Consider the following 17,814-nt stretch of genomic DNA (forward strand, 5'->3'; position numbering starts at 1 on the left):
TCATGAAAACTGAAGAGACAGGACACCCTCTTACCAAACAGGACTCCTAGTGGATGGAGGGAAAACCAACCCACCCACAAAAACTTTGGCCCCAAATTTATCCTGCCTATAAGATGTGCAAGAGATAGAGATAGAGCAGAGATTGAGAGAATGCCCAACAAATGCCTGGCCCAACCTGAGACCCACCCCATGAGAAAGAGCCAACCTCTGACACTTAATGATACCCTGTTATGCTTGCAGACAGGAGACTAACATAGCTGTGCTCTGAGAGGCTCCACCCAGTAACAGATCAAAACAGATGTTGTAACTCACAACCAAACATTGATCAAAGGGTAGGAAAAGTGTCGGGGGGGCAGCATAGAAAGACCTTGGGGTGACTGGAGATCAACAAGAAGATCAACAGAGCCAACTAACTTGAGCCCAGAGGGGTTTGCTGAGACTGAAGTGCCAATCAAGGACCATGCATAAACTAGAATTAGGCCCCTTACACAGATGTAGCAGATGGACAGCTCAGGCTTCATGTGGGCCACCTAGTAAGGAGACCAGGGGCTGTCTCTGACATGGACTCTGTGTCTGCTTTCTGATCACTCCTTCCTGGTGCAGTTGCCTTGCCAGGCCACAGGGGGAGAGGATGCACTCAGTCCTGATGGGACTTGATGTGTGGGGGTGGGCTGGAAGGGAGGGGTCTCCTCTTTTCTGAAAAGTAGGGAAGGGGTAGGGGAAGAGTGAGGAAGGTGGGACCTGGAGGAGAGGAAGGGAGGGGCCTACAATTGAGATGTAAAGTGAATAAATAAATTTAAAAAGGGTAGTCTATAAAAGAGAACTCATGCATATTCATTGTGACCCATACATAGGGTGATTAGTCCTCCTCTTATGTTTGCTATCTTAGTTTGTCCTCCCAAACTAAGTAGGGTGCTCTGCTTCACCCTCAGTATGTTGTAGCTTGCATGATGAAGACTACAAAGTCATCATCATACACTGAGGTTATAGCGATAGAGATTTTTATAGGAAGATCTTTCAATGCATTGATAGTGTCTAGTGGTGGATTTGCCATTGCAGGAGCCAATGAAAACATGGAGGTCTTAAAGTAGATTTCGGGAAAGCTAAGAGTTAAGAGTTTTTAAAGTGAGACCCCTGGATAGTGATTGCTTCATTATATGAAATCATCAATATTTGGTTGTTTTAGATAAAAAAAAACACCAATCTCATATGGTTCAACTTAATAGGTAACTGCCAACACTATGAGTCTCACATATATGTGAACATATCTGGTTTAAAGACCACATTCTGTATGAGGTAAATAGCTTATGATTCTTCTAATTTCAAGATCAAGTCTTTGTGAGGAAGAAGAAAAATTGAAATGCTTATCTGTTATACTTAGGATAGTACTAAAGCATACACATCGGGGATAGAGAAATGAGAGCCAAGAGAAAGTTGGGCACATTTTAGTGTCAGAGCTATGTAGAAGCACTTCTTGTAAGGAGTAACATTCCCACAAAAAAAAAAATCAGTTATGTATGAGCACTTCCGGTAAGGGCTTGAAATAAATTTTTGCTTAAAACAACAGTGTTCTAATAAAGTTTGGCAATGCTGGAAAAGCCATGTTAAGTTAAACCAAGACTGATAACATTTAGGATTAGGGAAAAGCTTGTGTTATTGATTAGCAAGATTGCGTCATAACAATGTTTTTCAAACCGACAGGAGACTGGCCTGCATCCTTGTCACGTGGGAAATTCCACTGAAGCAATGGTAGTCTCTAGGCATATTAATAACCAGAAATTCTTGAGAATCAAAGCAAAGAAAGATTCACAAACCCAAAATAAAGTATTTGAATTATCTTTTATTGGACTGAACAAAAACATAAAGCAAGAACTAAAAGGGAAAAGATGAGCTGTTACCATTTCTGGGACAGGATGTGCAAGGGGCTAAAGGACCACACTGCACACATCCACATTGAACATGCTTATACATGTCTTCTGCCTTTTTCAGTCACAAATGAAGGTCAGGATAAGAGTCCTAGAGCTGTGTTAAAGGAGAAGGCTCCATGAAGGAAGCAGCTTGGAGCCAATCAGCTCTTTCTCTGTTGATGACCTTTGGGGACAGGACTCAGCCAGAGGCTTTCACATGTGCTGAGAGCCTAGTCTTTCTCTGCACATATAAGAAGACCCTAAATTGGTAGAATTTTACTGAAAATCACATTTCAAGCTTACAAGGAATGAGAACAAAGTAAAAATGTCTTCACTGATGAAAAAACAACTGTAGCTTCATTATACTTTCATCCAGAGTCATATTATTTTATTCCTTCATCAGACTACACCCATGATTCAGCTTTATAACAAGTCAGACTTAGGCCAGATAGAGTGCAGCAGTCAGGACACAGTACTGCATAGTTTTTAGTGTTCATGACCAGACAACTTAGCTCAGTAAGAAGGAGAGGAGAAAAGCACCAGTCACAGTTCAGCGGCGCTCTCTTGAAGGCGTCTGCTCTGGAAATGCCGAGGACAGACACCTGAAGGCACTCGAGGGGTTGCTGGGAAATCTGAATGTACAGATTAGATTTTCAATGGCTTCTATGCCAGGAATGAAAGTTAGAGCTAGCTCTAGGGCTGAAGGGGAGGACCTGAGTGACTCCAAGGAGTCTGCCTTGCAATTAGAAAGGTAACTCAGGGAGAGAGGGATGGGGTGAGTAGGGCAAAATTGATTAGTACCACAAAAACTCAGGCGGCCATGATAGCAGTCTAAAAGTTCTATCATGTCAGATGAGTATATGACTTTCTTGAGCTAGTTAGAGAGCTGTCAAAGATTAGGTGGTGTTACCCTGTTTCAAAATAGCCCTGGCCTTTGCACTCTTTACCCAACTGCTGGCATGCCCCAAATTCTGGCTAATACCGAACACACCTGTGAAATTCCTTTCGGCTTACACTTCAATTCTGGAAAGTATGTGTCTTTTTTTTTTTTTTTTTCATTAAGTTTGCTACATCAGAAAGAGTGTTACAATTTTAAGACTGACAAAAGCCACACATACTTGTGATATGAAGCATGTACATTTCATTAATGTCACTAAAATCAGCATGCCTGATGCTTCCTATTAAGACAAAAGGCCACTTATTCACTGACACAAAACGATGACATTCATTGGATATATCGGTTGTTTCCAAAGTCATGTGTCTGTTCTCACTTCTAGGTGCAATGAATGCTCTCTCTTTCTCTCTGGCTTGCTCTCTCTCCCACATCTACAGAACTCATGAGCTGTCTCATGTCATAACTGTGTGAGTTTGCCAGAGCTCTCTCTATGCTTCTAAATTCCTGTATCCAGTGTGTTCTAGAACGCCTTTCACAGTTGGATTGTTCCTAACCATACATGGCTCAGCCCGTACATGGAGTAGCCACGTATGTTACTCCTTCAGTGAGAGACACTATTTTCTCAGCTATCCATGTTACTCATTTTTTAAAAATCGCCCTCAAGTCCAGGTTCATAGTTTCTCTGCCTCCCTACTCACCATTGCCACAGCCCTTCTGTACAGTCCTCCAGTACCTTCGCATGCTTTCATGCCGTTCAGCCACTGGGTTTCCTTTCTGCTCTGTCCTAGCACAATACAGTCCCTCTGGAATACAGGTCTTCATTTTGTTTGGTTTTCTCTGGTTTGCATAGAGATAAAATATGCTCCATTTTCTTATTAAAATGTTGGCCACTACATTGTCCTGGACACATTTGAAAATCAAAGGAAAATGAAAATAAGTTGAAGATTTAAAAGAAAATATGTTAGCTATCTTGTGCCAGTTTTCTGGTACTTTCTGGGTTTTAGTCCAAGAATCCCCTGGGAGTTCCTTGGATCCTGTGTGCACAGGAGGAAACCATGCCTGATACCGGAACCTAGCTGACCAGTCAGTGCTAGTGAAGTCATGACAATCAGAGGAGAATCTGCAACCACTAACTTACTAAACCAGAATAACCCTCATGAAACTAAAAGCGTGTGTCCCTACACCCACAGCTAAGTGTCGTCTTCATCCTTGTTTGTTTTCACAGGAGTCCAGCTGAGCAGGGATAGAATGCAGTGGGAAGGTGCTTGCCTGCCATGCTTCAAAGCTGCATTTTATTCCTTGTACCACAGGTCAAATAAAGGAATACAAATTAAATTGAAATAATTTGCTAACATTTCTTCACAATACATAAATGTATCTGACTAAAAATAGACATAGGTTTGAGGCCAAGTTATATGTTTGTGTGTACATATATATTGAAGGAAACCCAAAAGTTTTCTTGAGAACTGATTTTATTTAAATCTAGCTCTTGTATACGGATCAAGGAATGCATCTGGGGAAAATGTTAAAGCAAAGTGCATTGCTTGGAGCTAAATACTATACATTTAAATGATATTTTGATGTATATCGCTTTGTGTGTGAGTATTGATCCACAGCAGGTGTTCCAATCAGATTGGATTTTTATTTAGATTCCACCACTAATTAGGAGAACCCGCTCCTCAGTTCAGGCAGGTGTGTAATGGAGATTGCAACACCTGCCTAATTGATGCAGCTCTTTTCCAAGTTATTAAAGAACCAATTGATGTGATCTTTATGATGTACCATGGAGAGGACCAGACAAACCAGAAATTCTCCTTGCTGCTGTGCATGGAGGCCAAGTGGTCATATAACTGACAAACCGAACTTGAAGCTCTGAGAGGTGTCTTCAGGGCCAGGACCTTTTTTCCACAATCACGGAAATATTTTGGAGCTTGCCAGGAGCTCACTTTGTAAATCAGATGAGTTAAGTGTTACATGATGGCTTTCTTGGGCTCTGGGAACATTGCTTTCGCTGACCCTTCTACCATAGGAAGAACAATTAAAATAAATCTGGGAGGAAGTCGTAAGATTGTGTGTGTATATGTGTGTGTGTGTGTAATGTTACTATTGTATCTACTTTTTCATATTTGACATGAAATTTAAACATGTCACAGTTGTCAGAATATGCTGCAGACTGTGGGTCCCACATCCTCGATGTCTCTGGTTACGTTAACTGAAGCCGGGGAGGAGGGGCAGTTTGCTGAGTAAAAACTGAGGGGAAATGAATGATTGTTCTGTCCTTAAGTGTCATGCTTCAGCCGAGAGTTTCATGATGAGGTCCTGACGCCCTCCCCAAAGGGCCTCACATATTGTTCCACAGTTAGTTTCCAAACCTAGTTACATAAAACTGGGCCACCTGCCAAGCCTTATTGCCTCGCTCTGAGTGATGGAAGGGATGATCCAAATTCTGAAGCTCAAGATAAAATAGCTCAGTATTTTAAACCATAAAACACAACAATTCCACATCAGATACATAAGATCAGTGTGTGAAGAAATGGAGTAATTTATGCTATCTCCCCCAGAAGAGGTTTCTATGCTGTGTTTCCAGCCAGTGCCCAGCCCCATGTCTGGACTTGGTATAATCAGAAGAGGAACTGTCTAATAAGTGTGTGATCAAATGCTGCTCAGAGAAGACGACAGGATGGCCTTGTGAGGGCAGAGATCTGGGTGCACAATCCCACGTGTCGTTGATTGTGGATGGAAATTTTTAAAAAAGAAAAGGACCCCAGGGTTGTGCATTTATAGAGTTCATATGATAGTCTGACAGAGAGAAAGAGAGAGAGAGAGAGAGGAGTCTGTACCATGGAATCTGTGGGCTATTTTGAGGATTCCAGAGAATTGAACAAGTCAGAGCCCAAACAACATAAAATCAGGAAACCATTGGACCATCTTCAAATAATAAAAGAAAATAAGCATGCCATCACTTGGCTGTTTGGGGGTCTGACTGCCAGGCTCTGCCGAGTTATGTTTGGCGTGAGGTGGCTGATTATCTCAGGCTCCTCCAGCTGGACAGTTTATAAATGCAGGAGACAGAAGCACACGAGAAAAGGCTGTCTGTAACTTGTTTGTTACTTTTCTTGACTATGGGAGCTTTATTCTTAGCAGCATAAGGTCAGTCTACTGCAAACAATCCCATGCAGATTATAAGTGCTTAACCATCCTGATGTGGTCCTCAGCAGCCCTCCTGTTTCATTCCGATGACATCACTAACCTTCTGATACAGACAAGTTTCAACCTGAGTAAAACACATTAGTGCTGAGGCAAACTGCTTAGACCTATTTTAAACAGAAGAAGCCGCTGGTACATAGGATGAAAACTTGTAAACATGTGGCACTAAAAGCAGTTTTACGTGATAAAGTCACCTAATAAAACCATTCAAATACGGAACAAAATTGTTTGTTAACATGGTTTATTACAAGTTTTAACATGGTCATTTGGGGTTGGCTTCAAAAATCCCTTAAGGAGTTAGTGAGCTCTGAAAAAGTTTGCTTAAATAAATCTTTCTTCAAACAAACCCTGCTTAACCTAGAACTTCTGCTCGGATGTGGCCTGTGGTAGCTCAGTAACCAAGTAGTTTTCCAAAGTAAGGGGAACAAGGACTATTTCTAACAGGAACTCAAGGGCAGGCTCTTTGACCTCCCCCCACCCCAGGGGAGGAGCAGTCCTGTTAGGCCACAGAGGAGGACTTTGCAGCCAGTCCTGAAGATACCTGATAAAACAGGGTCAGATGAAGGGGGGGGAGGAGGTCCTCCCCTATCAGTGGACTTGGAAAGGGGCAGGGAGGAGACCAGAGAGGGAGTGTGGGGTTGGGGAGGGAATGAGGGAGCAGGATACAGCGGGGACACAGAGTTAACAAAATGTAACTAAAAAGAAAAATAAAATTAAAAAAAACAAGAAAACAAACAAACCAACCCTGCTTCTCACCATTTTCGAAGTAAATAAACAATCGTTTATGTTCTGTTAATTTAGATGTCTTCAACTTCAGAAAGAAACTGTTCCTACCTTTCCCAAAGTACTAATTATGCATATTCAAATAATGACAATTATTTTGTTTGAGGAACATGAATATGTCTCAAGAAGTGTAAAAGACATTGAAAAGAAAAAGAAAGAAAGTAAAAGAATCAGAGAAAAAAAGGAAGATTGGGTGGGGGAGAAGGAGAGAGGAAGGAGGGAGGAAGGTGGGGAGAAAGGGAGAGATCAGGGGAAGAAGGGAGAGGAAGAAAGAAATCTGCCAGGATAAGGCATGGCTGCACAGTTGTTAAGGAGAAGAATTAAGGAGTCAGACAACTGTTTGGATGTCCTCTCATCTAATAAGAAAATAACTTTTGTGGAGCGACTTCCCTTTCCTTGGTTTTCTCATGTTTAGCATTAGAGTAATAATCTCTGACCTGCTCAGACCGTTAGAGGGGTAGGATAGATTTGTACACGTGAAACACTAAGAATCATTCCCAACACTTAGTAAGCCCTCGATAAATGTCAGTTATTATCTGCCCCCAAGAAGCGGCGTCAGAGAAAGTACTAAATGCAGGTGCAACCCTAACGATGTGCAGTAAGCCTGATACACATCTAATCAACGTGAAAGACAAGATGGGGCTCAGGGCTGTGCAGTAAGCCTGATACACATCTAATCAACCTGAAAGACAAGCTGGGGCTCAGGCAATATTGGGAGAAAAGACACAGCGATGGTTAGCAACAGGACACAGGAAGGGACAAAAGCGAAAGCAGAACAGCACAGAGGAGGCCTTAATCCTGAGTCAGTGGGTCAGAGGGACCTTCAAAAAGACATGCAAATGTTTTATAAAATATGCAAGCGAAAGGCAGCAGGAGAGGATGCTGGGAGGGAAAACACAAGGATTCAAAGAACTATGGCTGGGTAGGTGAGGGAGGTAGAGAATGTGAGGGCCAGAATCAGGCCACCTGGTGTTCCACAGGAAGCCATAAAAGATTTACAGGGAGGTAAAAATATTAGATTTTGCAAGAAATAGAAGAACTCATGGGGATCGACAGGGTAATCAGATACACTCCAAACAGAAGCTCTGGTGAGGAAGGGGGAGGGAAGTTGGCTGTTGAGTGTAATTAGCAAGCACATGAGCAGTGGTGAGCAGAGCCCCACAGCACAGTTACCAGGAGCGTGCACCCCCGCCCCCCCCCATGGCCGTTAGTCTAGCGTAGCTCCCAGGCCACCTTGAACACATTGCTTGGAAAGTTTAGCTTATATATTTTATGAGATGATGATAACACATCTACCTGAGACTGATTTACTACAGAATGGTCTTTGAAATGCATAACTAAGATATTTAAATAAGAACCAAACCAGGAACCTGATATCATTCAGATTATAACAAAATCAGTTGACAAAGCTGATTTCTTCCAGATTCTGTTGAAAGGAATTTAGTAGCTCAGATATGGGATGCTTTACTGCTAGACATCAGCCATCATAAAATTATTAAATCAGGAAACCAATGAGAAATCTCTGTTTTAATATGAATAGATTGACATTTAGCAATTAGTTTTTGGTGTCTTCGATATATCAGAGACAAAAATATATGTAACATAGTGTATATCTCTGAGGCCATGAAATCGTCTTCTCTTGTTCCTTTATTCAGTTCTACTTTTAAAGTATTCATTATCATCAAAGTGTCCCCTAGCCAACGTTCACATCCATTGTTTCTGGAATTTTGGCAACTTTGCATTATACTGTATTAGCTACTTTTGCTGTGATAGAACACTATGACTGAGGCAGCTTACTGGAGGAAGGGTTTCTGGGGGCTTAGGCTTCAGGGGCTAAGAATCCTGCACCACCCTGGTGGTGAAATGCAGCAGCAGACAGGCAGAGCTGCAGGCCTGAGTGCTCACTTGAAACCTCAAAGCTAGAGCCCAGGGCCACAGTGCCTCCAACAAGCCCACACCTCCTAAACCCTCCCAAACAGTGCCGTCAGCTGGGACCAAGCGTGCAAATGCCAGAGACCATGAGAACCACCTCAGTCAAGCACCACAGACACCTTTCACGGTCGCGTAGCCGAGGAGCGCCTCAGTCGGAGTAGCTGAACAACTCTTTTAGCGATCAAACCCATCTTTACGTGCCTGCAAATTGTACAACTCTTTTATGTTAAAATATTTCCTGGCTTGGACTTGCCTATCTAGAATATTATTAAGTCTTTAAAAGAAATTATCGTAAAGTCATGTCTCTTCAAGTCCTTTATCCAATACCACTTTAAAGTTTTTCAAACAAACCGCTTTAATCATTTGGAATCGAAAGTCTGAGGTTTATTAAGGTGTTTGCAACTAGAATTGTAACTCTGAGAATCATGATGAAGGAATCCCAGTGAAATGACCTGTTGCCACAGAAACAGTATTTGAGTGAAGACTCTACCTTCAATTTGTAACTTTAAAAGGGTCAGCACGGGGGTTGAGGAGATGCCTCAGGGAAGCAACAGTGCTTGCCAGGCATCCTTGGTGAGCGGTGCGCAACCCACGGACCTTACATGAAGGGAGAAGTAAGTCCGTAACGCTGTCTTCTGCCCATGCTTCTGTCTACACATCATTTGTGCACACGATGATAAGTATTTAATCATTTAATGAAACAAGCGATTATTAAAATAATTATAAATACAAATCACCATGGAATTATTTTTGAGAAAAGGAAGCTTTGGAAACTGAATCTTGATAGCAACAGCATTTGTGTGAATGGCTTGCTTGTAAATCAGATGCGTGTTGGGTAATAACACGTTTTACCTAGACTAACAACCACATAAAATGTGTAGAGAGGAGGTCCATTTGTCCACAAATGAGACTGAAATAGTCCTCTGAAATGACAGCCATTGGAATAGTTTACAAATATTCGGCATCTGAACACGTTTGTGCACTTACCTCATTGTCTACTCTGTGCTACAGGCACAGGGTAACACCAGAGACAGCTGACAGCCGGAAATGGGGTGGATTTCTGAGCTGTAAGATTTGTTTTAACTTAATTTGGCAACTCATGAAACTGTCAAAAGTTTGATAACACGTATGCACTGCATTTATTTCCTTTTCTTGTGTTTATGGGAAGCACTGATGAATACTGAATTTAACGTGAGTTAAAAGAGTTCCTGGGACTGGAGAAAAGGCTGGCTCGGTGGGTAAGCTGTGGGCTGCTCTTAGAAGACCTGGGTTTAGCTGTCAGCACTTATGTTGGGAAGCTTACAACTGCCCGTAACTCCAGCGATAAGAGGCTGACAACTTCTTCTGGTCCACACAGGTACTGCATTCATGGGCACACCTCTCTCCAACACACACACACACACACACACACACACACACACACACACTTAAAACCTTGAAAAAACTTCATCATAATAAAGCTGCAAAAAATATCACACACAGAAATTAACTAGACCCAAAAACTATACAACCCAGCAAAATTTTATACAGTTGGAACAGAAAATGTGGAATTTACTGAATTTATTTTATTCATGTAAAAACAAAATCTTAAAAAAATATATAAATAAAACAAAAGACTCGACTTATTTCTCATATTTTCCAAATCTGATTTGAGTATTTACTTATTGTTATAAAGGGCAGAGTGAGGTCAAGAATGCAATCTGAAAATTGGCTTAATTAACACTTCAAATATACGCTGTCTGTGTCACTGTCCTCACATCCGCATCAACATTCTCTGGAAGCTTCTTCAACAGTGCAAGACCAATCCATTCTCCTTAGTGGGCTGAAGGCCCTGGAGTCTGCATTTCCAGGACATGCCCACTGGCACACCAGTACTGGTGCAGCTCGTTTACAAATTGTGAGAAACAACTCTGGTCTAAAAATCCAGGCTTTTTGTTTTTAAGATTTATTTTTTCTCTACTTCTGTGTGTATGTGTGTGAGCATGTGCATGAAGGCGCCCTTGGGTGTCAGAAGACAGGGTCAGAGTCCCTACATCTGGAAATAGAGGAAGCTGTGAACTTCCAGATGTGTCCAGATGCAGGCACCAGAACCAAACCAGTTCTGTGCAACAGTAACAAGTACTTGCAACTTCTTTTCTCAAGTTTAATTTAATTTTTTCATTAGTTTATTTAATCATTTTACAGCCTGATTCCAGTCTCCTCCTCTCCTTTTAGTCACACCTTCATACACCCTCCCCAATCTCTGCTCCATTTTTTATCCCTACACTTCTTGTAGGCAAGACAAATTTGGAATCTCAGGTTTAATGGTGCCCCCTTCTCTTCACTGGAAGTCCCACGGCTACAAGAGGTGGCCAGTTCAGGCTCCATATTCCCTCCTGCTAGGAGTCTCAGCTAGGGTCACCCCCATAGACTCCTGGGAGCCTCCCCTGTCCCAGATATGCCTCCCCACCCCCGCCAATTTCCATTTTCTCTCCTAGTCCTGTTGTCATCACACCCACCCTGATCCCCACCCCAGATCCCCTTCCAACCCCCTCTCCCACCCAGCTCGTCTCTCCATCTTCTTTAGATGTCTATTTTATTTTCCCTTCTGAGTGAGATTCAAGCACCTTCCCATGGGCCCTCCTTGTTACTTAGCCTCTTTGGGTCTGTGGATTGCAGCGTGGTTATCCTGGACTTCATGGCTAATACAGGCAGGTCCTTGTCACGTCTAAGCAGCTGCTCTGACTCCTCACTGAGAAGACTCTAGGTTTTATTGTGAAGTGGTGTTAATATTTGAATATTAGGTGCTAATATTTGAATGTTACCTAAAACCTCTTCATTTACAACTTGTGTTCCAAAACTACATTTTAATCTTTGTCCCTCAGAAGTCTTGGTAGATAATTGACTTGTGATTATCAAGCCTTTTCTTAAGACCAGTTATCACAAGGGATTTTTGTTCAGGGTATTCCCAGTTCTTGACTAACCTAGGCTTCTGTCCTTTTACCGTGATGGGGAGTAAACACTCCCCAGGCTGAGGCTGTCCTTGGTTTTGAAGGGGTATATGCTATAGTTGGTGTCTATAAGTTGCAGTGTGGTGACAATGGGTGTGATACGAAGCAGGAAGAAGCCAAGTCTGCAGCTCCCACTGGTGACTAAATCTTCACAGGTGGTGAGGTCAAACACATCAACCTGCCTCACATTTCACCAAGTAAAGACAGTCACAGGACTGGCCACCCCTCAGAGGGGAAGAGTGGCCAGTGTGTGGCCTGGCAAGAACTGCGAAGATCACTAATAACAACCAGAGAACACGTACACTTCCTAAGTACTCGGGAAAGCTTCTTTTTCTTCCTGGACATATTGTGCTCACCCTGTAGACCAGGCCGACCTCCAGTTCACAGCCATCCGCCTGCCTCTGTCACCTGAAAGATGGGATCAAAGGTGTGCGGCACTACACCTGGCCATGTTATCTTTATGTTTTAATATTATCTCTTTTATTAAAAAATGTCTGATCAGAATTATCAAGAACTTAGTATTTTATAAATGCTATAATAGTAATAGTACCTTACTATACTGTAGTTAGTATAAAGTACTTTCTTTTTAAAAATACCATCTATTGTTGTTGTTATTGGGGGTTTTGTTTGTTTGTTTGAGAAAGAACTTAAATTTGGATGCGTAGGGAGGCAGAAGGGATCTGGAAGGACTTGGGGAAGGGGACAAATATGATTGAACACATTTAAATTTAAAAGTTGTTTTAACTAATAAATACATAATAAAAATGCGAACCATGCATAGATCAGTTAACATATTCATGGCTGCTTAAGAAAGTGTTCTGAAATGCAGCCTTGGACAAATTGCTTCTTGGAGTCATTATACAACGACTTCAATTAAAAATAAAATAAAATTCCCTTCAAGCAGGAAATGTGGACACTCTGGAAGTCTGATTTCCAACCATGCTGTTGGATTGGGGTATTAGTGCAATGAGTGTCTGTACCCATCTCCCTTACGTGAAACAGATGGCTGTATAGATCACAAATATGTACTGGCAGGTGTAACTCCTGTGCTGATGAAGTGAAAAGAAATTTTGTTATTCTCTTCTGGTCATGTGATCATATATCTATCTATCTATATCTATCTATCTATCTATCTATCTATCTATCTATACTTCACAGGGGGAATGTTATGTAATTATCTTAATGTTATGTAATCATCGAACACTTTGTGTTCGATGGAAAATTCTATAACAATATATCAAGATGCATTATTAGCCTATCAAGAAAAGAAAAGAAAATCCGAGACATTGTCATCATGCAGTTGTTATTCTGTGTTTCAACTGGGGGAGACGGAAGTTGCAGCATTTGCTTCCAGACGAAAAGTAGTCAGTAAAATGCCTACATTTGCATTCCATAAGTGGATTTATCTTCATAATGTGTATTTCACACTAACAGATTCTGCTGGTAGCACATGTGAGTAGGCTTGGTCTTAGCTAGAGTTTCTGTTGCTGTGAAGGGACACCATGGCAACTTGTTTTTTTTTTTTTTTTTTTTTTGAGACAGGGTTTCTCTGTGTAGCCTTGGCTTTCAAAATGGCTTTCCTTGCCTCCTTTTGTAGATCAGGCTGGCCTTGAACTCACAGAGATCCACCTGCCTCTGCATCCCTGAGTGCTGGGATTACAGATGTGTGCCACTGCACTTGACTGATCATGACAACTTTTTTAATGTTTTTTTATTATTATCATTTATTATAATTTATTCATTTTGTATCCGGCTGTAGCCCCTTCCCTCATCTCCCAATCCTACCCTCCTTCTCTCTTCTCCCCTATACCCCTCCCCAAATCCACTGATAGTGGAGGTCTTCTTCCTCTTCCCTTTGACCTTAGCCTATCACATCTCATCAGGATTGGTTCCATTGTTATCTTCTGTGGCCTGGCAAGGCTGCACCCTCCAGGGGAAGGTGATCAGAGAGCCTGTCACTGAGTTCATGTCAGAGAATGCCCCTGCTCTGCTTATTAGGGAATCCACTTGGAAACAGATATTAGAAGCAGGAGAAAACAGGGAACAGGACAGGAGCCACCACAGAGGGCCTCTGAAAGACTCTACTGATTGAGGTATGGAAGCAGAGGCTGAGACTCATAGCCAAACTTTAGGCAGAGTGTAGGAAATCTCATGAAAGAAGGAGGAAATAGAAAGACCTGGAAAGGACAGGAGCATCAAAAGGAGACCAACAGAGCCAAAAAACTGAGCCCTGGGGCCCCTGCAGAGACTGATACCCCAACCAAGGACAATGCATGGAGAGGACCTAAAACCCGCGCTCATGACAGCTCTTAATAAGGAAAACATTGAACCAGGCTGCTTTATGGCCTCAGAGTCCGTTATCTTCATGGCGGCAGAGCACAGGTGGCACAGCTGGCTCTGCAGGCAGCAGGAAGAGAGAGTGGCACTGGGCCTGGCTTGAGCTTGAGACCTCAACGCTTACCCGCTGTGACACGCTTCCTCCAACCAGGCCACACCTCTAATGAAGCCACGCCCTGTGAGTCTACCGGAGAGACTTTCATTCAAATCGCCGCAGGCTCCTAAAATTCGTAATGTCGGAGGTCTAAATAATGAAGGACTGATTAAGTTTAGAAAAAGGGGCTCCGCGGAGAGGGCTCAGTTGTGACAGATAAAAATGAAGGCTTGAGCTCGGATCTCCAGAGTCAGAGTAAGCTCCAGAGGGGGTGACTGGATCCCCAGCCCTGGAGAGGCAGACGCTGGGCAGTCCCCAGGGCCTCCCTGCTGGGCAGGCTAACTACATCAGTGAGATCCAGAGTCAGTGCCTAAAAAAAATAAAAAACAAGGTGGAGCAGTGACTGAGTGAGGCACTCAGTGTTGGCCTCTAGTGTACATGCACATACATCCTACACACCACACACACACAGTACACACCACACACACACAGTACACACCACACACACAGTTTAGGATTCCCTGTGCTTTTCTACTGTGACCATCAGCAAGCATCTCTTAGCTTCCCTGTGTGGGCACATGGTGGTTGCCAGGAGACACATTGCCTATCCAGATGTTCGTATTTTATCAAGTCCTACTTGGCAGTTAACATACTGAGACTCTTGGGCCCAACCCAAACAGAACGCCGTGTTCAGGTACTCATGCCTCACGAATGCAACACAAGGTCAAGCTGCTGACCTTTGTAAGTGATTTAAAGTCCTCGCCGCAGAAGCAGAGCTGGCTTGTGGTGTCCTTCCCTGTGGACAAAATTAATTCTCCACTTAACTGGATGCAACAGCTGTGTTTTGTTTACAGAATCTTATCTAAAGTAGATGCTTTCTACCGCTTCTCCTGTGGCAGCTTCTTGGTCCAGCTGGCAACTGGGTAGGACATTCACACAATTAAAAAATCAAAAACAAAATTTAGGTTTTTCTTGCATAAACAAAATTACTTTATAGCAAAGTGAATGTAACTCTACAGTAAATTGAATGTCTTCTTAGTCCTGAAATTTTTTTTTCTTTTATTTCTGCTTACCTTACTTCTTTCTTCCCTGTACTCGTCCTCTTTTCTCTGAAAATTAAATGTAAAGTTAAATTACTTGCGCATCTCACTTTAATGGCATGTTAGAATTTTAGACTTTAGGCTCATTGCCTGCGGCAGTAACTTTAGATATAAAGTCCATTGAAGTCTTTCTGTCCATCAGAGCAGGAGCGATAGTTACGGCTGCTGTTTGACACTGAGGAGCCAGAGCCAGCAACCGTGAGTGATCAGCAGCGTAAAGCTGAGGTATCTGGTGTCTAAGGAAATCTGTGAGAGACACGGGCAAGCATCCCAGAATGAGACAGGACTTTCCTCAGATAGCACCCTGCCCCTACTATGCACTGTTCCTTTAGTTCTCTCCTGGTGCTGAGTTTTCCCTGACTCAGGTCTGAACAGCATCTGCCAGGGTTGGTCCAGGCCTGACAACTTTCTAAGTGGCCGACACATTCCCAGAAAAGCGAACAAGCCTTACTGTGAGCTGATGCAAGGACGCACTTGGTGACCCACAGCGTGGCGAGTCTGGGGGTGACGGGGAGGGTGGTAACTCTCTGGGCGTGCTCGCTCACTCCCCGGATCCCTGCATTCAGCCGTGACTTGGAGGATTGCCTGAGTTTCACGCCAGATCGAGCTAAGACTGAGACATGGCCTTGAAATAACTGACAGCACAAACCCAGGAAAACCTAAAAACGAACGAGAGAATCTCCAACAAGTGGTGATTCTGAGGACATTAGGAAACGCAGGTTCCCCAGAAAGCAGCGAAGTAGGCGATGACGGTACCACGTGACTTAGGTCCTCTTCCGGAAGAGGCAGGTGTGCTAACTCCTCCCAGCGGGGAAGCCGCAGTGGGTGTTTGTGCTTTCAGCCTCTGCCTGGAGCCCTGTGACCGCTTCTCAAGCGCCAGCAGCTCACTGCTTTTACATTTGCATCTCCGCCTGAAGTTTCTCTGACAGACAGACAGACAGACAGACGTCGGTTCACAAGCAGGGACTAGTTTCTCTCTCAGGACATGCTTGACTTCCAAGATGTCTGGAAATTTCCTGTGCCTGCCTGACCTACCCAGCCATGACCTCTGGCAGGCAGTTGCTGTTTTTCTGCTCTCCTCTCTGACGAAGTTCCTGTTCTTGGCTCTTCCGGTGAAGGCCCGGGTTCTTTCTCCCTTTGATCACCATCCCATTCTTTCTAGATAGTATATTTCTAATGGATGATTTTGTATTCACTTAAGTGTTTACACACATTTACAAGTGCAAAGAACATAGGTTCCACATAGAGAAAGTGTATTACAGTGGCTTGCCCTTGGTGGCCTTGTGTACCGAGTCTGTAAATTGTGTAGCCCCTTGGGTAGAAGAGGCCTCACTTGATTTGAAGCCGTGTGGCTGTCGTTTTACTGCTGGTCTGAAATTTGTTCTTGAGTTCCTACTTTAACAGCACCTTTCAGTGGGACATGGCATGTGAAGCAGAACCTGTACTTTAGGCACCTTGCTGCACCCTCATGTCGCTCCAGTCCTGGCTGTCCTCCCTTCCCCTCTGTCTGTCCTGGCTGTAGCCACTGCTACCTTTTAGGAACGGGGGAAGGCAGCCCATCGGATCTCCGGAGGAACACGTGGAGGAGGAAAGGAACACACACATTATCTGAGCGCTTCCGACAATAGCAGAAGGGTGGGCACAGGTAGTTCCAGGCTGCGGTGTATCTGGAACTGTCTCAGGCATGGGGTGACAGCAATGAAGCCCACTTGCAGACTTGCAGTGGACTCCTGCTTATAACAGAGTAGGGCTGTGGGCTCGTAGGAAAGGAAGCCTCTGCCTTGCCTTTTCCAGGTTTCCTTAGTAGCTTGCATCCCGGTGGCCACATCAGGACCCTTTAGTTATAATTATGCAATCTTGATGACTCTGTATCAGTATTCTTATGACTGTATTCAGAACTGACAAATTAGGTCTGGGAAGATGGCTCATTGGGTTAAAGCGCTTGCCCTGTGACCATGGGGATCTGAGTTCAAATCCCCAGAATCTACATAACCCAGATGTGTCTCAAATTCCAGGTCTCTCACAGGGAGATGAAAGGTAGAGAAAGGAGACTCCCAGAAGCTCACAGGAGATGCCCATGTAACAAAGAAGAAAACTATAAAGAGACCCTGCCTCAAACAAGGCTGTTTTCCAATGCATGCCACGGCACAACACATACCTGCATTCTTACACACAAATGCAAGTGTACACACACACGCACACAGTATACAGGCTTATACAGATGCATATAATTGAAACAGCACATCGGACTTAAGAGATAAAATTCATACTAATAATTGCAGGGTTTGGTTTTTCTTTATTTAAATGTAATTGCATAGTATATAAAATTGTCAACAGAAGAAATAATGAGATCTTGGCATTTTCTCTTGTGAATTTTGCATCAGGCCCTTCATGCAGATATTCTGGGAACAATCACTTCACTTCTACTCATTCTGAAATAAAAAGATAATACCTAGTAAATTATAGATGAACATAAGCACTTTCTATAGGTCATTGACAATAATTTTCTGTAAGTCACACCTCTGGAGCCATTTCTTAGAGAAGAAAATATATCATCTAGCAGACATAC

General features: G+C 43.1%; 1 protein-coding gene and 1 long non-coding RNA gene across 5 annotated transcripts in view; one reads left to right on the forward strand and one right to left on the reverse strand.

Annotated features, from left to right (window-relative positions):
* The window catches only part of Pde1a (phosphodiesterase 1A), a 256,931-nt gene that overhangs the window by 110,134 nt on the left and 128,983 nt on the right, over positions 1 to 17,814 (forward strand). The window lies entirely within an intron of this gene.
* On the reverse strand, positions 13,482 to 15,985 carry LOC132656055 (uncharacterized). The gene is made up of 4 exons (XR_009594004.1): positions 15,697 to 15,985; positions 15,219 to 15,254; positions 14,883 to 14,941; positions 13,482 to 14,515 (listed from the first exon to the last, which is right to left on the reverse strand). It is a non-coding gene; the product is annotated as an uncharacterized LOC132656055 (long non-coding RNA).

This window comes from Meriones unguiculatus, chromosome 8, assembly GCF_030254825.1.
Source record: "Meriones unguiculatus strain TT.TT164.6M chromosome 8, Bangor_MerUng_6.1, whole genome shotgun sequence".
Classification (NCBI taxonomy): domain Eukaryota; kingdom Metazoa; phylum Chordata; class Mammalia; order Rodentia; family Muridae; genus Meriones; species Meriones unguiculatus.